The 14,232-nt window shown below is 41.2% G+C and overlaps 1 pseudogene; it reads left to right on the forward strand.

Moving 5' to 3' along the window:
* The first annotated feature begins 908 nt into the window (after positions 1–908).
* On the forward strand, positions 909–1,665 carry LOC147448384 (uncharacterized; annotated as a pseudogene).
* Positions 1,666–14,232: the final 12,567 nt, after the last annotated feature.

The following is a 14,232-nucleotide window of genomic DNA, read 5'->3' on the forward strand; positions in this document are numbered from 1 at the left end:
TATTGATTTCTACCACCTATTGGTATTTGGAATCTTTTCAAAGCAGGGTTTCATGGAGGGAGGTAGAGGGGCAGCCTCGGCTTATTCCTGAGGCTGAGGTAAGTTGGAGGTGTTTTGGCTTGCTCCCTATGAAGAAAAATTCTCTCAGTCCATAGTAGGAGTAGAAGTGGATGGATGGACCGATTGATCCCTACACAAGGTCATGTGTCTCTACTAGCCATTTATATTTTTAATGTTATGGTATACCCAAATTTTGTTATTGCATTAATTCATGGTTTGGCTATTTCACTTAAACGGGAAATTTAAAGATTCTCTTTTTTTATTCTCATGTGTCTTATGCACTTTATTTTTATCCTCTACTCTTCTCTCTCTCTCTCTCTCTCTCTCTCTCTCTCTCTCTCTCTCTCTCTCTCTCTCTCTCTCTCTCACCTGAGCAGTTCAGGTCCACCGTAACCCTAGCATCGTCTCCCTCAGCCCCCCTTGGGTGAAGGGCTGCCCTGGGGGAGGCGTTAAGCTTGAGCCTAGCCCCCCTCAACAGCCCCAGCTCTGTGGCGAAGCCTGCCCCAGCCCCGCACAGTTAAGTGGTTCCAGCCCCTGCAACAGCGGCCTCAGCCCCTGTGATGGCCTCAGCATTGGCCTCGGCCCCTGGCTCGCGGCGCCCGCCAGTAGATCTCCTACCCTACGAAGTAAAGCAGCCTGCGACGCCCAACAAGTTGTGGTGCCGGCACTTGTTTTCGGCCTCAGCCCTGCGAAGTACAATAGGTTGTGGTGCCCTTCTGAAGATACTCGGCCGAGGACAGGAGTTCAAAACTTCTTCAAAGGGTGAAGCCTCGAGCTTTCTCAAAGGCTTTTCCCTCCGGAATTTGCGAGTCAGTGGTCGGTTGCCTTCGATCTCCTCAAGCACAGGGATGGCTACTCCAAAGACCCCCGCCAAAGCAAGACCGAGCTTTGCAACAGTACTGGCAGCCCCTAGCAAACTTGATCGCATCACGCAATTGCAAGCAACTCTTGATCGAGTCTCGGAGGAAAACTTTGAACTCAAATATCGCCTGAGCAAATTAGAAGAACAATTCAACTCTATGGCTGACCTCACCACGGACAAGGTAAAGGAGGTAGAGGCAAAGGTTAACCAAGTTCACTCAACAACCATCGCCCAAGTAAGGACGTGTGTAACAAAGGAAATCTCCGAACAAAAATCTCAAGAAGATAATGCCCTCAAGGTACGCATCGGTGGGCTCCCCTTGCAGTGGTGCACTATTGAGGACACCCTTGAAGAGGCAATAATCAAACTCAACAATATTATTGAGCCAGTCAACATCAAGTCAGAGAATGTCGCTTGGATCAATGACACACATCGTCATGTACGTCCCGAGCATTGTGTCCTTACCTTCAAGAACAAAGAGGAGCGGGTAAAGTTTCTACGTCAATCCCGCCTTCTCAAAGAAACCAAGCTTTGGATTGCAGAAGAACTGACCATGAATCAACTCAAGAGTAAAGCGAGCGAGCTTAAGAAGGTGCATGAAGCGCGTAAGCAAGGAAAATGGGCAGTCTATCGAGGAGGCAAAGCGATCATCCAAGAATTCCGAAATCCCAAACCAACTCTCTCCACAGCCGACCCTTAGGTTTTTATTTGTTTTCTCCTTTTTTCCTACCCTACTCTCTTGATGAACCCTCAGTCCTTAACTGATATGTATCAGCCCACACTGAGAATGAATCGTTGTAATGTCTGTGTTTTTGGTCCCATAGGTCATATATGACCTCCGTGGACGTTAATCCAATCTATCTATCTATCTCTCTCTCTCTCATATATATATACATACATATGTATATGTATATCTATATATATGCATACGTATATGTATATCTATATATATATACACACACATATGTATACACACACACACACACACACACACACACACACACACACACACATATATATATATATATATATATATGTATGTATGTATGTATATACACACACACATATGTATATATATATATATATATATATATATATATATATATATATATATATATATATATATATACATATTATGTATATATATATATACATATGTGTGTGTGTATATACATACATACATACATACATATATATATATATATATATATATATATATATATATATATATATATATATATATATATATATATATATATATATGTATAAATATATTTGCAATACAGTGTACACATATATTTATCCTTCACTTGGTCATTTTTCTGGTATGCTTTCATTCTTACACATTCAGGGGTAGTACTGGTCTTGCTAGGTACTTCTAGGTGCAGTATGGTGCATGGCTTAAACTCCATGCTAGGTTAGGTGCTAAGAATTTCTCCCCTATGGAAATGCTTTTGCAGCTTTGATGTATATTGACATTGTATAAAAATGTAAATTGTATAATTTTTACATAGACCCTTGAGGGGGTGTATCTCTCAAAACAAACCCTCCATGCACTTTCTAAAGTTGATCTCCACTACAACAATGAAAATTGCACTCAATGTTAATTTACAATTTCCATGCTATATAGGAATTTGGAATGAGATAATGTCTAGTCCCCTAGAAGTTTCAACTTCAACTCCCCAACAAACATTGAACCCGATAGCATAGTTGAAAAAGACAATTTTTTACGAAGTCGCTTGGGAGTTCATCTAAGCAATTAAGGAGATCCATCTAAAAATAAGACAAAAAGAGAGAAGGTCTTAGTACACAAGAATACACAGTCTAGGATTTTTATTCATCAAAATTTTTGATTTTTTATGGGTGTTTACAATACTATGCATATCGAGGAGGTAACTCTCTAAATATCCACTTCACTCTCTCATCACCACCACTGGAAATTCTCTTAGACCTCTCATACAACATTGCGGTCTATAATTATCTTCTAATATTTTCTTCCCTATGATGGTAGTGTTTTAAATTTCTTGGAAACTTTGGGAATTCTAAAAATTTGTGTACATACATTGCTAAATAATAGTACATGTCCCCTAGGCCTAGCCAAATACTAAGTTGAAGTAGCCTCAAATTAGCAAAATAATATGTGGGCTATCATCAATATAGATAAAGAATTGACTGAAAGGTTCTTGATTATGAGTAAGGTAAATTTGGTCAACACTCTTCCAAAACAAGTCGTGGTCCCTAGTATTGAGAAGACTTTGGTTTTGATCTCAGGATAAAAGTGTTTCCATGTATCCCTTGGTAATTGTGTTTCCATGTTGCTAAACACTATGGCCAAAACTTTGTTTCCCTTGCCAAAGCATTCATAAGTCACCTTAGGATCCATTGCTAGCTACAAAATAAACATTCAAAAATCTTTAATACACTTATCTAACACTCCAATCAATTCATTGTAACCCAATACTATGCAAACCCACACAAGAGAACAATTCAAGCAGGTATCACCAATCAATGTCACTCATAAGTGCTCATTAATATGGTATTATTTTACAAACAACATGCATGAATGCATGCATGATGCGTTAATAACCCGACTAGTCAATCTTCAAGATATCCCCATAACCTTAGGCTCTGATACTGTGAGAGATACCCCTTTCCAGGGGTCTCTATAAAAATCATACAATTTATACTTTTATAAAATTTCAATATACATCAGAGTTGTGGAATCATTTGCATAGGGGAGAAGTTCTCACCGTCCAACTGAGCATGGAATTTGAGCCATGAGCCACATTGCATCTAGAGATACCTAGAAACTATTGCTACCCTTGAATGTGTATAAATGAAAGCGTGCTCACAAAATGACCAACTAGAGGGTGAATATATGTGTACATTACATTGTGGAGAGAGAGAGAGGGGGGGGGGGGGGTGAAATATAGTGCATAGAGACACAAGCAAATGACAAAAGAGACTCTTTAAATATTTTATCAATAGAAAAAGTAAAACCATGAATTAATGCAATAATAAAAGTTGGGTATACCATAACTTCAAAAATATAAATGACTAGTAGAAGCATCAGACCTTATGTAGGAGTTGACCGATCCACACTTCCGCTTCTACTATAAACAAAGAGAATTTCCCTTCATAGTAGGGAGTGAGCTAGAACACCTCAAACTTACCTGAAGCAGATATAAGTTGAGTCCGCTTCACTTCCCTCTATGAACCCAAGCTCTAAAAGGATTCCAAATACTAATAGGTGGTAGGAAATTTCCACCAATCATACTAGTTTAGGTGCCATGCCTCTTCAATGCCACACCAGGTGTTTGAGCAAAAACAAGATCCCCAATATGTTAGCTGTGTAGATCATTCAACCCCCGACACACTCATTGTGTAAATGAGCACTAACTGTGTAAATGAGCCTAACAGAAAGAAGAAGATCTACGTAGTACCCCCGATCCAACCGCAACCCTAGGTCATTGACCCTTTCATCTAAGGCTAAGCAATGTAGGTGATTCTAATCTTGTAGCAATGCTATCATGAGAAACATAACACATGAGTTTAATAAAAATAGAATTATGCATGTGCACAAACAATCCTTTCCAAGCATTCAGGCTAAATAGTTCTCTACCCTTACACGTCCAGCATAGTCCACCACTACCACATCATAAACCAATCCAAAGATAATGAACCACACAATCCAATCCCATCCCATGGGAGAGCACTCCACTCTACTCAAGCTGATGCATATCCAATCTCCAAAAACCATTTTAGCATGGCTACAAAAATTGTGATAGCAATTTGGTACCATAGCCATAAATAAATATCAAAGAGCCACATTGGCTTCCACATTCATTATCACAACCATAATCCATAAACCATATTCCTTTACTGAACCAACTCCCAGACTTGGAATTTTGGATATACATGCTACCATCAAATTGATCCAACATGCATGACCCTTAAAGAGCGAACTTTATGCATTAGAAGAGGTTTGAATAACAACTAAACATAATCCAAAATTCCCATTTTGATAATGTTTGATCAGTGATGTACAATGACCACACTTGACCCTCTTTGTACATAGATCTATTTTTGACCTAGAAGGGTAGAAAGCAGTATGTGCATGCACATGATACATTCACATCCATCCATGAGTTTCCATACATCATATGACTTCACCACATCAATTCAATCGTGATGCAAAACAGCCCCGCCACTTTGATCAAGCATATGTCCCACAACTTCACATATATGAAAATTCAAGTTTTTGTTTTTTGAATGTGTACATGATATGCAAAAGAAAGTATTTGATCTCAAACCAATGTATCGAGCACATTCCCATAACATAAGCTAACACATTATCACATCACTTAGGTGGATAACTGAATTATAAAATATATATATATCTAAATTTTAAAATGTCTTTTTTCCACCCTTGTCCTCTCTCCCTTACATATAAACCACTCTCTCTCACTTAGATCTCATTAAGCACTTTTAAGCCCTCTCCTACCAAAAAAGGAGATTTTTTACACTCTCTCACTATATTCTCTCTCTAAAACTTGAGTAATCTCTCTCTCTCTCTCTCTCTCTCTCTCTCTCTCTCTCTCTCTCCTCATGCTTCTCCCACTGCAACTCCAGGTGAGAGCAATGGGAAACTCCATTACCTCTGTGTGCAAAAGCATTTCTCTCTCTAAATACTCATGATCAACATTTTGAATTTAAAGTAGGTTAACCTACATTCCCTCTCTTTCTTTCCTCCACAACATAATGATTTTATCATATCTATGAGTACTCTCCATCATCCTCTGCTTGTAGCAATCACCATTACACCTTCTCTCTCTAATTTTCTTGGTAAGCTAACACAAATGTCACTCAATTTTCTTGGCAAGATAGCACAAATGTCATTCAATCCCCTTCCACTATAAGACATTATTAAGAAGCCAAAATGATAAGGTAATTTTATTGATAAGATAACACAAATGGCATTCAATCCCCTTCCATTGCAAGACACTACTGACAAGACAAAACGTTATCAATTAAATGTTGATTTGGACCAAGTACGCTATTGTGCAATTTGGCACATCCAATCCCAGTGATGCAAATCAGCTATAGAACATTGGGTGCAAGGTAATCAACTTATGGGTTGATGGCCATATTTATCCAAGTGATCCTCTAACCAATGCATCACCACCCTTTTGGAATGTCACTAAGCTACTGCATTTTTTAGTAGATGGAAGATACGAGATGTTTGGCTATTGCTAGAGAACAATATTCAGCTTTTGTCAAAAAAAAAAAGGGAAGTAAGGAAATAGCTCTTTGATGCATATTCATTGTTGCAAGAGAAGTATGTGAAGGACATGCAACAAGCTAGAGAGGAAGCCAATGAGAAGGGGAAGTAGCTGAACCACAAAATGATGAAGCTTAATAAAAAATTAGAGCAGCAAAAAAAGGATCAAGAGCAGTGATTGGACAATTACGTTCAATTGCAACACACTGCACGTAATATGCACCAATGAATCAATAATCTCACACATGTTCCCCTTGGCTACCACATTCATAAGTGCAAGAGACAAGCAACTCTCTTAAGGTGGTGGAGCTCAAAAGGAATGTATCCATGAAACTAGGTAAAGGTACAAAGCAAGCTTTTGATTTGATACATTTTCTACAGACTTCTGTTAACTTTATTTCAATTTGCAATAATTTGGCTCGAATGATGATGGGAATAGATTATGATGCTCAAGCGACAAGACATACTCTACTACAACATATCATCAAGACAAAGGTGTTGGTGGAGCTATTGGATGATCCATCCAATGTTGGCATTGCCAAGGTTTTATGCCAAAAATATTTTAGTGAGCTAAAGAACATTGTGTTGCCTCAAGAGATGATGGAGCTGTGTGATAATGTAGGAGTAAGTTTCAAGGCCTACGAAGCCTTGTAGAATTTTCATGCTCGGATACAGGGTAAAATGAATGTTTAAGTTATTGCCAACACCTTACAGTGTTAGCATTCCAAAAAAATGTACCAATAATGATGTCGCAAGCTTGTTAAGTAAATTTCAACATGTGGAGGATGTCATGCCATTTGAAGATAGAAAATCCTTCCGCTATAACAAGCAGTAATGTGTATGTTGACTTGTTGAAGCTCCAGGAGTCAATGATCAAATTCTATGAGTTGACACCAGAAGAGTGTGATATTAAATTATATTTTTTATGAATCTTGATGAGCACCAGATTTTCAAAGGTCAATTCTCCAAAAGGGTAATCGTTACACTGATAAATAGGGCCTTGGTGGGCATTGGTGTTGAGCTAAATGCTAATGAGAAGGAAAACATGTGTTTACGTGTTCGGTCAAAGAATAATATTTGGTGGCTAGTAGCTTTTTATCTCTTGCATGAGACACATGAGTCTGTGAGATGGTATTTCAATCACACACCAATCGTTCACGTCATTCGAAAACAACAGGAAGGACAAAGATTGCAGAGGTTTCAGGTTTGGGTGCGTTCCAAGTTGATTGGCATTTGGGTGGAGACTTGAAAAGTCTCTTGAAAGTGTATGTTAGAGTGCAAGCAAGGAAAAATGGCCCTCTTTCCATGTATTTATTGCTGCCACAATAAAGTCTCCATGGGAACTGAAGGCAAGGGTGCAAAGGCCAGCAAGTCAAAGGGTGGTAAGGGAAAGGGTGGCAAAGTTGCAGTCAACTTTGTGAAAGGTGTGCCCACTACACAAATAGTGAGTAAAGTCATTGTAATAATGGTTTCAAGGTATCCTTAGTTGTGAGAATGTTACCCTAATCGAGACATGGACGATCCAAATTGGGATCCTATTCTATTGATTCTACTCATAAATGTGCATGTGTTCACCCCTCATGCCCGTCTAAAAATTCTTGACAAGTTGCTAATGCTCCATATTGATTATGCTTGGACTATGGAGCCTCAAAAAAGAAGGGAAGAGTGTATAAGAAAACTCAAGGCTATTCTATCCAGTGTTGGTCTCCATGGTGGTGCAGTTAAGCTATCAGAGGACAAGAAGGAATCTAGAAGTACACAAGATCACCCTAATAAAATATGCATGGATGGTAGTAAAACTAGACATTTTCTTTCAAACTATTCTGACTCCAAAAGTACCACTAAGTTTCCATTGTGGAAAAAGGTGTGTGATATTATCACCTACAAAGGTAGCAAAGAAACTCTTGGAATTAAGTGTGCTCGTGTGTGGCAGTCTATTGATGATAGTTTTTGTTTGCTTGAAAAGGCAAAGCTAACCTCTACTGAGATCTCCACCTTGAAGTTTGTAATCAATAGTTTCACAGTGCAAATGGTTGATGCCTAAGGGAAAACATACATTACATGGTGGGTTGAACACTTGGTCTCTAGACTCAAAATGCATCTATGTTTGAAGTAAAGTTTGATTTTTTTTTCGACACATTCTTTTTGCACATGGTGCACTTTTTCTTGACACCTATGTTTCATTGGGAATTTGGAGCAGCCAAGGAATGGACCGCTCACACTATCAAGAAAAAGCAGTATACCTAAAAGATATACATCATGGAGGTGGAATCAAAAGGAGCAATGCCCTATACGAGATGCTCAATTGGTTCTACAGAGTTTTAGCGGGGAGAGAGATTAAGAAGACTAGAGTGCAAAAACATTTGAAATGCATAATAGAGAAAGTGGTTAACATAAGGGGATCACAATTATATCATGATTCGAGTGCAAAAGATAGTTACAAGTGATGGTTGGATAAAAGACGAGGAAATGATAGGCGTTGGGTAGAAAATTGATAGATTTTTGACACTAACCATTTGTAAACATGCATTGTAATGCTAAGTGATTTTTTGATCGCACAATCAATGGTTCCATGCATGAAGTTTTGTTTATTTTGGAGTTTTTTAAAATTTTATTGGTTTTATTTAGTTTTTTAATTTTTTTTACAAACCTTTTTTCCCGAGAAAAATATCCTTCTATTAGTTAATGAAACTGCCCACGGGGCTACAACCACCTCTTTGAGAGAGGGCTACAACAACCATGAAGGGGAGACTCTCCCAATGAAAAAACAGCATATGTACAATGGGGCTAAATCAAGAAATGGGAGGAGGGAAAAGCCACACAGGTGAACGGTAGCGCCATCTGAGTACTCCCTGGACCATGATGAAAAAAGGCCCAGGACACCAGAGTCAAAGGAAGGCCTCTCTACGCTCTCGCATGCGGTCAGAGCTTCCCTGGAGTCTCTCTAGCTGTCCTATAAGAGTGTGGATCAGCTGTAGCCAAAGATTGCAAGCAGTCTCTGCTGGTGGTACAGGGCGAGCCTCAAAGATGAGAAAACAGAGGGCCCGCTAGATGAACCAGAGTGTTAGGCCACTGATGAGCTCCCAACACTCCTCTCTCTCACTGCACCACTCCTCTGGAGTAAGCTCTGTGGCAAGTGGGAGTGTAGGCCGCCCCCCCTGAATCACTATCATCCTGCTGATGGAAGATAGCTCAAACGGAAGTGCTCGTCCTGTGAGAGTGGACCAAGCCACTGCCCCCCAAGTGTACTGCCGAGCCATGGAAAGAGCAGGAATTAATCAAAGAACACAAAGACACACATGCTGTGCCAAAGGGCAGTCACAAAGACAATGACACTGACTCTCTACAAGGTGGCCACAAGTTGTACATGCGGCCGAGAGACCATTATGCACCAGCCAACTCCTAATTGTTGTAACTCTGTGTGTGACCAGCCACTGGAACAAAGTGACTCACCTTGGCTGTCTGGAGTCCCACAACCTCTCCCAAAAAGTTGCCAAAAACTCAGCTGTGAGACCCTTCTCTTGCCAATGAGGTGCTGCAGCGGGGCGAGCCTCTCTCTGTGCTGCCAGTATGTGACGTCCCAATCGAACAGTGTACTAAAAGAAAGGGACACCTGGGTGGTCTGCAAAAGAGCAAGGGTCCCTCCAGAGCCACTCTCCAGGGTCCACTATACTCATGCCAGTGGACAACACTCCCAAGCCCACAACCTCCAATGTCCAGTCTCAAGAGCTGTTGGGTCAGGATCGATGACACAAGTCCTCCCACAGATGCCCACCACTTGGATTCTCTAAAAGCAGCACTCTGCCACCTGCAGGGCCTCTACTTCAACTTGCTGTAAGCGTCCCTCTCCCTATAGCTCAAAAAAATAGGGAGGAAACAGTCTCTGAGCAAGCCTGAACAGAGATGAGAACCTCGAGTCGCGTAAAGGCTCCCATCCATCTGGCTGCTACTGACTCGAGAGGCGTGAGCCACTCAGCTGGTACTACCTCTGAAATGTCCTAACACATGCTTTGCACCCCTCTCATGCCCTATAGCTGAAAGTCCTGCAACTCCTCTGACAAGCCTGAAAATTGTAACTAGTCACCTAAAGAGCATGTTGGACCCATTGCCATGGAGCCCCAGGAAAGATGAGGCTGACTACCAACCAAGTTCCCTCTCTGAGTTCTAACCATGGGGTTCTAAACAAGTGGTTGTCGCAGGTGCTCCTCCATGCAAGTAGGCTGGTGCTACTCCATGCCTCGCCGCAAGTGCTCCCAAGATCGAAGCAACCCCACAGCAAAGCAATCCTCTAGTCTCCTGTTCAAAACAACTCTACGCATCTCTGTGAAGATCCATATGGTCGAAGGTTGTCAGGGGCCTCTTGCTTGAGGCACCCTAGCACAAAGCCGCTTTAACAAGAACTCCTTCCAGGGCTCCTCACCTCAAAGAAGACCTCGTACAATGAACTTCCCAAGAAGGGCTCTGCTCTGTTGTGTTGGGTCAATGATCCCAAGCTCTCCCTGTGAATGTTAACCCTCACGGCTCACGGACACCATATCACCTACGACGGACGTTGTATTATTTACTTGTAGAGTCAGGTACCGGGCTTGTCGGTCCAATAGGAAAAGGGTAAGAGTGATCGCCGATGAGAGGTACACTCTAACTAGAACATTCAAGGGATTAGTGGGCTAAGCATGGGTGCCCAAGTGTGAATGGGACGAGCTCATATAAAAGTCAACTAAACCTAAAATTCACTCATTCTCTCATTTGTGCAATTGAAGAGTGCTCTTGCTCCATCTCCTTCTTCTTCTTCTTCATCTCCTTGTATGTGTGTGTATGCGTGAGAGAGAGAGAGAGAGGGAGAGAGAGAGTGTGTGCGATCGAGCATTGCGGTGGCACGACGGCGGCGAGGCAGTTGCGCACGATAGGGTGGCGTCTCCCTCTTCTTTGCGGCGAGGAATCCTCCATGACAGCAAGCATAGAGAGGTGAGTGACACACCATCGCCATCTTTGAGCTTACTAGTTTAGGCTTTTTGTGTGCTTGGAGCCATTTGTGGCTCGCACACGGTGTATCGGTAAGTTCCTTGCATTGACACGTGCGACAGATGTGCACATTTTTGGCGTCGTTGTCGGTGCAATTTCAATTGTAGGAAAGGTAAGGAAGGAGGGTGTGTGTGTTGAGAAGAAGGATTTTGTGTTACTACTGTGTATTTTTTTTGTTAATGGAGTTTTCAAAGGTATCGTGTTTTTTCTCTTTGTAAGGTGTTAGTATTAAGGTTGTTAGTTCTGTGTAACATAATGTATAGTAAGTAGGAAGTAGATATATGAGAGTTAATAGAGTGTGTTAGTGTGTAACAGTAGGTGTATTAGTTGGAAGTAGGTAGGTAGAGTGTGCGTGTGCTCTCGAGCAGGCCGCGGCGACCTTATCCTTAAATTAAATAATTTAAAAAAAAATTTCAAGGTAGGATTGAGATCAAGAATATCTCCCAAACCCAAGCCCAAGCCCAAGCCCAAGCTCACGCTCAGGCTTACACTTCAGTTGCCTTTTAAAATTACGAATTTTAGCTTCACACGTCGCTAAAAATCATTTTTTTGAGGACCAACGGAGCTTCAGGTGACCGAACGTTGTGTTGTAAAGCACACCGTGACCCTCTAAGTGATACGCTCGTTTTGAGCTATCACACACTTTAATAAAAAAAATCGATCATTCAAAAATATTAAAACACATTAAAAAAATGAGTGAAAACGGACGCCTAAAAAAGTAAGCGGTTAACCTTCGAGGTGAAGGGAGTGGGTAACACATAGCCTATTTCCATGGAGAAGATAACCATCCTGCAAGGTGAATGGTTCTTCTTTCTTCCCTAAAGCAAGGGATGACATCATGTCTGTCAAGTCTGGGTCAATAGTGAAGGGGAGGATCTGGGAGCACAATGGAAGAGGAATACGCACACACACACACACACACTCACACACTCACACACACATACCACCATAGCCACACACACAGGTTGAAGGGGGAGAGCCAACGTACTGTGTGCCCCCTGTGCGCTCCTTGCCGCACTGTCGAAGCAAGGGACTTGCCAATACACCGTATGCGAGCCACAAACGGCTCCAAGCACACAACAAGCCTAAACTAGCAAGCTCAAGGAAACAAAGGGTGTGTCACTCACCGCTCTACGCTCGCCTTCGTGGTGGATTCCTCGCCGCGATGAAGAAGAAGCTGCAGTCGTGCCGCGCTCAACCGCTTCGCCGCCGTCGTGCCTTCGTAATGCTCGATCGCACACACACTCTCCCTCTCTCTCTCTCTCTCTCACACACACACACACACAAGGAGGTGAAGAAGAAGAAGATGGAGATGGAGCAAGAGCACTCTTCAATTGCACAAATGAGAGAATGAGTAAAAATTAGGTTTAGTTGGCTTTTATAGGAGCTCACCCCATTCACACTTGGGCGCCCATGCTTAGCCAACTAACCCTAGCATGTTCAAATTAAAGTGCGCCTCTCATCGGCGATCACTCTACCTTTCCCTATTGGACCGACAAGCCCGATACCTGACTCTAAATAATACAACGTTTATAGATCATAGGGTGTCCGTGTGCCGTGAGGGTTAACATGCCCCCCTTCCTGATGTAGATTTCGTCCTCGGAAGCTATTGAGTTGAAGCTGGGTCGTCGAGGTGGAAGAGCATTTGAGATGAATGTCCTTAGCCTTCTTCAGTCACTGCAAAATCAAACAACATTGGCACAGTAATTGCATTCTCTTAAAAAGCATATGCAGTTTTAGGTAGACACATTGATTGGTCAAAGAATTTCAAACAATTTGGTAGCAATGAACATTAAATTGCAATGTAATCAAATGCATAAACAGATGTAAAGGTAGAAAATTAAACAAGTCTGGGGTCACTAATTTGACGGTCGAAAGGCACTAGAGATCAAGTATTAATACCATGGGTAAGCTTCTTAATTTTCTGTGGTCAATTAAGTTGTTTAATCGCGAGAGCCAAGTATTCATGTTCAAGGGCTGACTAGAGGCTATATCTAGAAAACCTTGTAGTTAAGCTACCATAAAAGGAATTTCTCATGAAATCATCGCCTGACTGATTACTTTTTCTTTGACCCCTCAAAGTCTTTTCACATTGATTCAATTATGATGTGTGTGCTTATTTTGTATGCCTTGGGTTTTTTGCTTTTCAAGGAAAAGCGCCCACACTGGGAACCTCTAGGGCTCTAGTACCATAGGCTATACATGTGAGTGAAGTACCAAATCAAGCTGAGATTTCTCTTCCAGCTTAAAATTTTACATTGTGGCACTTTGATTTTTTGTTTGTTCATTTTCAGCATTTTAATTTTGTAACTTTGGGGGGCCATATAACACTGTTACCCTCCCCAGGCTCATCACATTAGTAAACTCCCTTTATAATACTTAAGCTAAAGGTCACTAGGGTTAAGCCCACTAGAAAGCCCTAGTACATTTCATACAATGCTGCCTAAATTGGATTAAGAACCTAAGTAACCATTGCTTATTAGGAAGGCATTCCCCATGGTATTAAGAGAAGATTTCTAATACCTAGCTTGGTCAAACTAGCTTAGTCGGACTGCTTGATTTTTACACCTAAACAAGTGATTATGACAAAACATTACATTGAATTAAATGTTTGATACTAAGCCAATGCGCTGAATATTATGCTACCAATCACAATCAAAGCAGACAAACATGCATGCACAAAAGATAAGGACAATGCTAATGGACAAGAAACACCTGTTTGTGTTGATGGTCACGCTTGATTTGAAGTGTGAACGAGAGAAAGATTCCATGAAGGTCCAAATCCTATCAATAGCAACAGGTTCCTGTACACACTATGAAACACAAACAATACCTCTAGGAGGCACATTAGTGGGAAAAGAGAACTTTGCTAATCACTCAACTCTAAAACAGAAACACTCCTATCGTACTAATCTTACCTACCCTCCATCACTCAAGTGATGAGGATCAAAGGTGTTTTATGGCATAGGTTTCTATTTCACTGTACCAAATGTGACATGTGTAGGTC

Source organism: Adiantum capillus-veneris, chromosome 10, assembly GCF_014529385.1.
Source record: "Adiantum capillus-veneris isolate H3 chromosome 10, ASM1452938v2, whole genome shotgun sequence".
Classification (NCBI taxonomy): domain Eukaryota; kingdom Viridiplantae; phylum Streptophyta; class Polypodiopsida; order Polypodiales; family Pteridaceae; genus Adiantum; species Adiantum capillus-veneris.